Here is a 12,372-nt window from a genome sequence, read left to right as displayed (position 1 = left end):
CTACACTGACGCTTGTTTGATTGCCTTGCGGAGGAAATAGCTACACTGTTTGTATTTGGTCGTGTTTCTGGTTGCCCTGCCATGATTAAAAGCAGTGGTTTGTGCTTTCAGTTTTGAGCAAATGCTGCCACTAATCCACAGTTTCAGGTTAGGGAAGGTTTTAATATTCACCGTGGGTACAACATCACCGATGCGCTTGCTAATTCACTTCATACGTATTCCACTAGAAGTCGACAAAGAGTGAGAGAAGAAATGGAGTGTGCAACTTGATCTGGGCTCGTATAATAGCTCTTTGTATGACGTGTCACCAGTTTCCTGTTTTCTGGAGAGCGCGTCAAGGGACCTGGATTTGCCTTGTAATAAGCTGTCGTTATGGACGACTAATATCTCCGGCTTTGATTTTATTTGATACATGTGACAATATCATCGTAAAGTATGTTTTTTCAATATAGTTTAATCAGATAATTGAACATTTTTCGGGAGTTTTGCCGTGTTCCGTTCTCTTCCGTTTGTTGACATGGAGAGATTCGCGCCACTTGGCAAGTGTGCTTGCTAAATTGAGAGGGAAAAAGGTCGTTCTAAATCCAAAAAACGATTGTTCCCGACAAAGGACCCCTTGTACAACATTCTGATGAAAGATCAGCAAAAGTAGGACCCATTTTATGATGCTATTTCATATATCTGTCGAACATGTTGTGCTAGTCGTTTGCGCCCAGCTTTTGGGTACTCTCTCGCTATACCTAAGCTGGATGTCGTAATGAAGTTATTTTTAGAATTCTAACACGGCGATTGCATGAAGAACTAGTGTATCTATCATTTCCTATACAACATGTATTTTTTAGTTATGTTTATGAATAGCTATTTGGTCAGAATATGTGTGTCAGAAAAAGTGTCTGAAAAATATCCGGACGTTGTGGGAAAAAGATGCTACGTTAGCACAATGTATAACCACTGATTTCAGCTCTAAATATGCACATTTTCGAACAAAACATAAGTGTATGTATAACCTGATGTTATAGGACTGTCATCTGATGAAGCTTATCAAGGTTAGTCAAAAATTATATATCTTTTGCTGGTTTGTTACGATCGCTAACTTTTGCTACTGGGGAATGGCTTGTGTTTCTGGCTATTGTGGTAAGCTAATATAACGCTATATTGTGTTTTCGCTGTAAAACACTTAAGAAATCGGAAATATTGGCTGGAATCACAAGATGTCTGTCTTTCATTTGCTGTACACTATGTATTTTTCAGAAATGTTTTATGATGAGTATTTAGGTATTTGACGTTGGTGTCTGTAATTATTCTGTCTGCTTTCGGTGCAATTTCTGATTGTAGCTGCAATATAAACTATGATTTATACCTGAAATGTGCACATTTTTCGAACAAAACATAGATTTATTGAATAACATGTTATAAGACTGTCATCTGATGAAGTTGTTTGTTGGTTAGTTTGGTTGGTTCTTGGTTAGTTAGGTTGGCTTTGTGCATGCTACCTGTGCTGTGAAAAATGTCTGTCCTTTTTTGTATTTGGTGGTGAGCTAACATAAATATACGTGCTGTTTTCGCTGTAAAACATTTTAAAAATCGGACATGTTGGCTGGATTCACAAGATGTGTACCTTTCATTTGCTGTATTGGACTTGTTAATGTGTGAAAGTTAAATATTTAAAAAATATATATTTTGAATTTCGCGCCCTGCACTTGAAGTGGCTGTTGTCATATTGTGGCCGGCCTCGGGCTTGCAGCCAGAAAAAGTTAAAAAACAAATGATAGTCCCACTAAGCCCAAACCAGATGGGATGGCGTATCGCTGCAGAATGCTGTGGTAGCCATGCGTTCTGTGGTAGCCATCCGTTCACCCACACCGCGTTTCACAAAGACATGGCATTTGGAACTAAAAATCTCAAATTTGGACAGATTTCCACCGGTCTAATGTCCATTGCTCATGTTTCTTGGCCCAAGCAAGTATCTTCTTCTTATTGGGATCCTTTAATAGTTGTTTCTTGGCAGCAATTCGACCATGAAGGCCTGATTCACAGTCTCCTATGAAGAGTTGATGTTGAGATGCATCTGTTACTTTAACTCTGTGAAGCATTAATTTGGGCTGCAATTTCTAAGGCTCAGTAATGGAATAAAGTCTCAGCACACTTAGGATAAATTCACAAATGTAATTTCATTAGGCTAAGCTTTTGGTCGCAAGACCATCATCAGAGCTCAAGGAAACCCAGGCAGTCATCATTATGTGCCAAATGAATCAATCATCCCTGAGAATTTTATGAGAATAATGGTTCTCGGATGAGATTTCTAGATCTAATTGAAGATGTGTGTCGATGCTGTACACTCTTTAAAAAAAAAAGTGCTATCTAGAACCTTAAAGGTCTGTTGTCCCCTTAAGAGAATCCTTTGAAGAATCCATATGGGTTCCAGATAAAAACTGTCTTGGGTTCCATGTGGAACCCTCGGTTGAAAGGGTTTTAGATGGAACCCAAAAGGTTTCTACTTGGAACCAATAAGGGTTCTTTAAAAAGTTCTCTTAAGGGGACAACAGTTTTTCCAATGCTTTGCAGAGAAGGTTACTTATTGGTAGATTAGTAAAATATAAAATAGAAAGCATACATTGAATATCCCTTTGAGCATGGTGAAAGTATATTTTACACTTTGGATGGTGTATCAATACACACAGTCACGGCAAAGAAACAGGCGTCCTTCCTAACTCAGTTACTGGAGAGGAAGGAAACCCCTCAGGGATTTCACCATGGTGACTTTAAAACAGTTACAGAGTATATTGGCTGTGATAGGAGAAAACTGGAAATGGATAAACAACATTGCAGTTACCCCACAAAACTAACATAATTGACAGAGTGAAAAGAATGAAGCCTGTACTAAATAAAAATATTCCAAAACATGCATGATGTTTGCAACAAGATACTGAAGTAATACTGCAAAATAAATGTGGAAACAATTAACTTTTTTCCTGAATACAAAGTGTTATGTTTGGAGCAAATCCAATATAACACATTACTGAGTACCATGCTCCATATTTTCAAGCATAGTGGTGGCTGCATCATGTTATGTGCATGCTTGTAATCGTTAAAGACTGGGGGTGTTTTTCAGGATAAAGAATAAATTGAATGGAGCTTGGAGCTCTCTTGTCTGAGCCGTTGAATAGCGACTCCAATTTGTCCCTGTACAGTTTTTTTTCCTCTTTCATTGCCTTACAGAGGTCGTAGCTGGTCTGTTTGTACACGTCCATGTTCCCAGTAACCTTGCCATGGTTAAACGAGGTGGTTCGCGCTTTCAGTTTTGTTTTTTTGGTTTAAATAAGTTCCAATTGTCACACTGGGAACAACTTCCTCTATGCACTCCCTGATTAACCCAGTCACTGAGTTAGTCTATACATTGATACTATTCTCAGAGGCGGCCTGGAACATTTCTCAGTCTGCGTGATCAAAACATTCTTGAAGCATAGATTCCGATTGGTCAGACCAACGTTGAACAGTGCTTACCATGGGAGCTTCCTGTTAAAAACGTCTTAGGGCTAGGCCCCTTTTTTCTCAATTTCCGCCTGAATGACGTGCCCAAAGTAAACTGCCTGTTGCTCAGGCCCTGAAGCCAGGATAAGCATATAATTGGTACCATTGGAAAGAAAACACTCTGAAGTTTGTAGAAATGCTACAATAACGTAGAAGAATATAACGCAACAGATATGGTAGGAGAAAATCCAATGAAAAGACCATCCTCTTACAATGGGAAGTATGAGGTCATACTGAGAATTAGCTCCCTGGATGCAATTCCCATGGCTACCAAAGGGGGTCAGCAGTCTATGTTCAAATTTTCAGGCTTGTAACTTCAAAAACAAATAAGAAATATCAGTTTCAGCAGAAGGACACAGTCTTGGAAATTCATATTTGCGCGCGCTATGAAGACAGGATGCACCTACTAAAATCTGTTTCCTATTGAACATACTTCTTTCCGTAAGAAATATGATAGTTTGATTACATTTTAAGGTATCTGAGGAGTAAATACAAACTTATTATGACTGGTTGAAACAAAGTTTAGGGGTAGATTTTCGGATTCCTTTCTCTGAATGTTGATCGAGTACTCGAATCGATGGTGCCAACTAAACTGACTTTTTGGGATATAAAGAAGAATTTTATCTAACAAAACGGCACTTCATGTTATAGCTGGAACCCTTTGGATGACAAATCAAAGGAAGATTTTCAAACAGTAAGTGAATATTTAATTGTGTGAATTATTTGTGAATTTCTGAAACGTGCCGGTGGAAAAATATTTTGATGTGGGGCGCCGTCCTCAAACAATTGCATGGCATGTTTTCGCTGTAATAGCTACTGTAAATCGGACAGTGCAGTTAGATTAACAATAATTTAAGCTTTCAACCGATATAAGACACTTCCATGCACAAATGTTTAATATCCATAATTGTTATGATTATTTATTTGAATTGCGCGGCCTCCAGTTTACTGGAAGTTGTCCCGCTAGCAGGATGCCTAGAATTAAGAATTTTCGGCCTATAGGTGGGGGGGAGCAGAATGGAGGCGTGATCTTATTTGCTGAAAGGAGGGCGGGGGAAGGTCTTGTAGCCGTCCCAGAAGGGAGAGTAGCAATAGGTCCGTGTTGCACGTGTAATACATGAGCTGTGTTGATGGAATTTCAGTAGCGTTTTCCTTCCAGAGTTCCTTTATTAGAGGTACCCAGTGTCACGGATTCATTGCTCCAGACCACAACAAGGGGGAGTTAGAGCACTCATTATGCATTTGGGTGCCAAGGTTTTATATGACCAATCATATCGAGTGGTTCCAATGACGAATTTTGATGTGAGCCACCCTTGCCTTGTGGCATTCTTCAACAAAGATGGCTGACAAAACATTACGGTTGAACCAGATGTAAGTTGTTATAACATCATAACGAGTCAAGCAAAAAATGTACAATTGAGAGGAATATGTTAGTTAACATTTCTCTCCCCGGGGTTCCGCTAACGAACACCCACAACATTCTGCTGCCTTCGCAGCGCGCGAAATTCAAAAATATTTTTGGGAAATATTTAACTTCCACACATTAACAAATCCAATACAGCAAATGAAATATAAACATCTTGTGAATCCTGCAAACATTTCTGATTTTTCAAATGTTTTACAGCGAAAACACAATATATATTTATGTTAGCTCACCACAATAGCCAAACACACAACGCCATGTTTTCACCGCCAACATAGCTTTCACAAAACCCACAAATAGAGATAAAATTAATCACTAACATTTGAACAGCTTCATCAGATGACAGTCTTATAACATCATGTTATACAATACATTTATGTTTTGTTTGAAGATTTGCATATTTATAGGTATAAATCGTAGTTTTACATTGCAGCCACTGTCACAAATAGCACCAAAACAGTCAGAATAATTACAAAGAGCAACGTGAAATACAGAAATACTTATCATAAAACATTTATGAAAAATACATGTTGTACAGCAAATGAAAGATAAACATCTTGTGAATCCAGCCAATATTTCCGGTTTTTAAGTGTTTTACAGCAAAAACACAATATATATTCATGTTAGCTCACCACAATAGCCAAACACACAACGCCATTTATTCACCGCTAACATAGCTTTCACAAAACCCACAAATAGAGATAAAATTAATCACTAATTTTGAACAACTTCATCAGATGACAGTCTTATAACATCATGTTATACAATACATTTATGTTTTGTTCGAAAATGTGTATATTTATAGCTACAAATCCTGGTTTTACATTGTGAATATGGTGCGAGAATGCACCAAATTGTCCGGAGAAATTTTGGACAGTCCCGTAATCTAACCAAAAAACTCATCATAAACTTTACTAAAAAATAAATGTTGTACAGCAAATGAAAGATACACTGGTTCTTAATGCAACCGCTGTGTTAGATTAAAAAAAAATAACTTTAGTACAAAGTACAGCATGCAATATTGTGAGACAGCGCCCAGCAATTCTCCGCCATGTTGGAGCCAACATACACCACAAAAATACAAAAATAACATAATAAATATTCTCTTACCTTTGATGATCTTCCATCAGAATGTAGTGCAATGAGTCCTATTTCCACAATCGTTGTTTTGTTTTAGAATGTCCATTTCTTCTGTCGAATTAGCAACTTTGGCTAGCATTGTGAAGGGCACATCTCCATCAACTCTTGGCGCATGGAATGAAAAATTCCAAAAGTCACAATAAACGTTGAATAAACTGGTCAAACTTGGTTGAAAATCCATCTTTATGATGTTTTTCTCATATGTATCCAATAAATTCCAAGACGGAGCATTTCGTTGTGTATACCTAAAGCATTTCAGAAGACAATGTGGGGTTCCCTGGTGCGCGGCTAAATACTGCCAATAGGGCGGACCTGTCACCCCAAAAGCTCTCATTCGGTCTCACATCAAGCTAGACACCCCATTCAACATTCTACTGCCTGTTGACATCTAGTGGAAGGCGTATGAAGTGCATACAGATCCTTAAATAAAAGGCAATTGAATAGGCAAAGCCTGACACAGAGCCCCATTTTCAGAATTTTCACTTCGTGTTTGGAAGTTTGCTGCCAAATGAATTCTGTTTTACTCACAGATATAATTCAAACAGTTTTAGAAACTTCAGAGTGTTTTCTATCCAATAGTAATAATAATATGCATATCGTATGATCTAGAACAGAGTACGAGGCCGTTTAATTTGGGCACAATTTTTTCCCAAAGTGAAAATAGCGTCCCCTATTCACTAAAAGGTTAATGTAGAGAAAGGTTTGTGCATGTTTTTTTGTCATAAAGTTGATTTACGAAAATCCCTATTTAGCAAGTAATCTGACTAGCTAACATTAGCCAGCTAGCTAGTGTTAGGAGAATGCATTTGTAATTTGTGTTGTTTAATGTTTTAGGGACTCCTGAGAAAACCAGCAAACCAGGCTGTGTTCTTGTGAAACAATGGATGTAAAGAAACTAGCTAGCTATAGCATTTACTGCAAATTGAAAGTACAATTGTGTAAGCTTGCCTTGCAATGCAGCTGAAGTAACATAGCTAGCTAACTATATACTTGCTTATTGTGTAGTGGAGGATAAAAATAACTGAATGCCTATGGATGTGTAGCTAGCTACAGTATGTAGCCGATATGTGTATGGACCCTAAAACATTAGGTTCTGAACTAATATTCATACCAATCTATGAACCTCAACTATCATAGTTGTTGTGTCAACTTCAAGTCTGAATGGCATTAATGAAGCCTATGGATAGAGTAGAATTTAATATTTTACTGTGCCAAGGATGCAAGTCCTATATACACATGTACTGTAGTTATTACCACGCATGAGATTCCCACATTGTAGCCTGTACATTGAATATATTCACTGATCATGTACTCTTCCTTGGCAAATAAAGGTGTGGTTCAGATATGAATCTCTGAGACATTATTTTTCAGTCATATTAAACTCCATTATTTACTATTACTTCATCCCTTCTAACTCCCTTCATCTGGATCTGGATTCATCTGAGGACACAGGATTTCAATGAGATACTCAATTTCAACCAGTGGAGAATGTGAAACGCTTTATTGAAAGAAGTTCATTATCCAGGTGATATAAATACATAAATACATTATAATTATGATAATTGTAATATTATAAATACAAGTTCAATCTGTATTTCAATGGACATATGGTGTGCATTATAAAACAAGGAAGAAAGACAAGGTGGGGAGAGAGGTGTAGAACACAGAAAGGGAAAGATATGATGCATGAATTACAGTGCCACCCTAATATTCTCTCAGTTCATCAGAATTGCGATGTCTCCTAACCAGCCTTGGGCCCCCAGTTGGCCCGAAGGTTATCTTAAGAGCGGTTGAGGTGGCAATGACGGGACTGGCTTCATCTCTCACATCAAAACATTCCTGCAGACGAGAGCATGATTAAGCCATGTTTTTTTTATTCTAACACAGTCAGTCATCCTAAATCAGAAGGTGAAATGCAGAACTGACCTTGGATCATTACCTCTGGGACTACTACATGTCTGTCTGTATTTCAATGTAAAGCATCTATTTAATAATACTTCCTGTTGATCCGACCAAGTGACATCTCTCCTATGATCATGCTGTGCCCTCTGTGTCAGCCAGTTAAGATGCGGGAGGGGTTCACCGAAATAGCTGATATAACCTAGAGGATTTAGGGAGAAGGGGGAGAGGGATGAAGTGAAGAAGATAGACTGTTATTGTGTGTGTGTGTGGTCTCACCTGGTGTCAACACTAAGTGGCTACATAGTACGTTATGCTGAAAAACAGACACATGAGTACACACAATAGAAGATAATGTCAATAGAAGAGACTGTATGTGATGCAGACACCTATCGGAGTGTACCTGAAACATGTAAATATAGAGGGCTATGTGTCTTACCACTTGGTTATTGCAAGGCTAACCCCTGGGGAAATCATGACTTGGCAGCAACAGATAGTCCAGTTAAAAAGTGTTTATGTGGTGTAAATATGAAAATTAGCAGGTGACATCTTAAGGGTTTTTTCATGAATGCATGTGAGACAGGTTCCATGTACAACAAGACAGGCAGAGATGGAGAAAAAGAACACATAACAGTTTAATCACCTCTGGTTATGGACACTTTTGCCAGCAATAAAGCTTCCACGGCCTGTTCCTCGGACAGTGAACATTTGGCAATATCTACATTTTCGACCCCTTGTTCAGCTCGCTCTCTGAAAGTAAAGAAAACAGCTTATTTTTATAGATATGAAAACAATAACTGAGATATGACCGTTCAATCTAAAGCAGCAGATGTCATTTTCAGGATACGTCAATACAGCCTAGTGCTGCCTACCTGAGATGCCATCTTCGTAGGTGTCCGCTTTGACTTCCTTTGTGTGGGAAAAAAGTTGCTTTCAGAACAATTATTTTTGATTGAAAATAAAAAAGGTTTTGCTCTCGACAAAAAGACACAAATGTACCGCCATAGCATATAACAATTTCCTTGTGAATAACCATACCTTCATACAAATGTGCTACTCTATGCAGAATTCTTGACGCACAACCAAAGATGCTGCCATATCCTGCCAGAACGCCCACAAGCGAGCAACTCAGGAGTAGAATGAATACTTGTGGAAGAGGGAAAGGAATGAGAGGGGAACAGCATCTCTCACATCAATGAGCCGGTCTCATTGCCAACAATAGCAAAGCAGGCACTCTGACGTTGAACAATAAGATGGGAATAGAACGTTCGGAAGGCGAGTTGGTGCCACGGTGCTCAATAGAACAAATAGGAGTTGTCAGGGTGAAAAATGCACTAAAATAAGGCCTGTTTTTTCATGATTACTTCCAAATGATGGAAGCTGCTGGGAAATATGGTCATATTACGAAACTGGGCTCCACGGCAGATGTAGAAAGTAAACATCTGCAACTCGATGGTGTTAACTGTGCTTGTGTCTGCGTAATGAAAAAGTAGGGAAAAAATAAAAACCTCGGACTATTTCTGGTTTAGCGATTGATGACAAATGAGCTCGCTGCCCAGATTTAGGTAAATACAAAGAGGAGATTCTCCTGATTAAAATGGTGTCTGTGTAACAGTTTTGCTTCCGTCCCTCTCCTCGCCACTACCTGGGCACAAACCAGGGACCCTCTGCACACATGGACAACAGCAACCCTCGAAGCATCATTACCCATCGCTCCATAAAAGCTGCAGCCCTTGCAGAGCAAGAGGAACAACTACTTTCACGTCTCAGAGTGAGTGATGTCACAGATTGAAGCGTTATTAGCGCGCACCCTGCTAACTAGCTAGCCATTTCACACCGGTTGCACCCGACTAGAAAAAAAACTAAATATACACATTGCGAGATATTTGGCAAAATAGACAGACATGCCTATATTTCCCCCATATGAAACAAGGGGAAGACCGCAGAGTTCCAATATTATTTTTGTTGTTTACATTTTGATGCATACATTTGAACTATAAAACAACGTGAGCAGGTCTCATTGCCAACAATAGCAAAGCAGGCATTGTGACGTTGAACAATAAGCTGGGAATAGAACGTCCGGAAGGCGAGTTGGTGCCACGGTGCTCAATAGAATGAATAGGAGCTGGCAGGGTGAAAAATGCACTAAAATAAGGCCTGTTTTTTCGCAATGGCAAGCAGCTGGAAAATATGGTCATATTATGAAACTGGGCTCCACGCTAACTAGCTAGTCATTTCACACAATTTAGCTTAATTAATTTGATTAATATTATGGTGTTTCCATTCAGAGAAAATTGTCCGTTTGTAAATTCAGACCATTTCGCTCTCGGAGCGCACACAGGACGCTCGGGCTGAAGAGTAGGGTTGATTTGAGCTTTCTGTCTTTACATCGGCAGTTGTAAGATTCTCACCACTTATATGTGAATCACTAATCAACCCTGTTCAGAGGGATCACATTCCTCTTCTACACCTGCATTGCTTGCTGTGTGGGTTATAGGCTGAGTTTCTGTACAGCACTTAGTGACATCATCTGATGTAAGAAGGGCTTTATAAATACATTTGATTGATTGATTGATTGATAACAGTACCTCACTTATGCTGCGTTTTTAACCAAGTGGGAGTTAGAATTTACCACAACTGACTCCTCCCACATGCTGACCTTTGACATCACTTACTAAATAATTTACCTCAATAACAACATTTTTCTGCAATTAAAGGTAACAACAAAACATGATTTATTTAAAGAATTTTATCAATGTTTTTTTTACTCTATAATTGTTTACCAGCAGCTGCAATTTTTGTTTAAGGTTAACGCAGTTTGTTGGCCATTAGCAAATCTGCATTTCTCAATGAGTTCAAAGCACGGGAAAGCAACCAACTGGTATTTACGACTTCACAACTGTTAAATTCCCACCTCTTACTTGGTAATGAACGTAGCAGTACTGAGTATACATAATTGTAACGAGTGCGCTGAGAGTCGGGAAGCAAGTACAGGGAGTGTGTGTTTTAATAAATGAACTAAACAACAAACACGAAACACAAACAACGCACCGACATGAAACAGAGTCAATAACACCTGAGGAATGAACCAAGGGGAGTGACAGATATAGGGAAGATAATCAAGGAGGTGATGGAGTCCAGGTGAGTGTCATGAGGCGCTGATGCGCGAGACGATGGTGACACGTGCGGGATAATCAGCAGCCTGATGACCTAGAGGCCGGAGAGGGAGTATACGTGACAGTACCCCCTCCCCGACTTGTAGCTCCAGCCGATGGGACAAACCCAGGGATCAGGAGCGGACCGATCACACCTTCTGAAGCGCGGGAAACTGTAATGCTGGCTGAGGCGCGGTAACCTGTTGTGCCGGCTGGAGCGCTGGAACCTATCAGACCGGCTGAGGCAGGGGAGCCTGGCGATCCAGTTAAGGCATGAGAGTCTGACGAGCCGGTGGAAGCAGGGGTGCCTGGCAATCCCTTAGAGGCACGAAAGCCCGACAAACTGGCTGAGGCAGGGGAGTGTTTCGAGTTTCGTTGTTTGTGTTTTGTGTTTATTGTTTTGTTTATTTATTAACACACTCACTTCCTGTTCTTGCTTCCCGACTCTCAGTTACAATAATTCATGGAGGCAATAGTGCAAATGTGGCAAATTAATTATAGGAAAATTGAGACAAGCATTCAGGTATAGCACTGAAGTCTTTTTTTGTCACATTTATTTAACTAGGCAAGTCATTGACGAACAAATTCTTATTTACAATGACGGCCTACCCTGGCCAAAACCTAACCTGGGCCAATTGTGCGCCGCCCTATGGGACTCCCTATAATGGCCGGTTGTGATACAGCCTGGAATCAAACCAGGGTCTGTGGTGATGCCTAGCATCTAGCACTCAGATGCAGTTCCTTAGAGCGCTGCACCACTCGGGAGCCCAAATCTTCCCCCGCCCTAAGGCTTCTACAATGATGTTGTCATAAGACGACTATTCATGACAACTGGGAAAGCTGCAATGACTCAAATAATTGATAAAACCCATTTTGTTTATCCATGTTCATCAATTGGCTTGTCATGCTATGGCAGACACCATGTGCTCATCCCTTTAAACCTCAAGCTTCTTCCTATTTTTCATTACTTTGTCAATAAACCTGTTCTTAAAAAATCTAAATAATTGTTTAGTGTTTCTTTATCAATATGGACTTTTAAAAAAAAATTTTTTTTTGAGATGATATTGACCCCAGCCCAAAACACTCAATTCTGCATATAGTAATTTCATAAATAGGAACTTTACTTGAATAAAGGTTTTTCTGTATACATACTGTAATTACAAGTTATCCAGGGGGGCCTTTATCAGTGATTTTTAACAGTAAGACAGATCATCTGCACAGATA

The sequence above is a fragment of the Salvelinus fontinalis genome, chromosome 17 (genome assembly GCF_029448725.1).
Source record: "Salvelinus fontinalis isolate EN_2023a chromosome 17, ASM2944872v1, whole genome shotgun sequence".
NCBI classification, from domain to species: domain Eukaryota; kingdom Metazoa; phylum Chordata; class Actinopteri; order Salmoniformes; family Salmonidae; genus Salvelinus; species Salvelinus fontinalis.
This window is presented reverse-complemented; position numbering follows the sequence as displayed.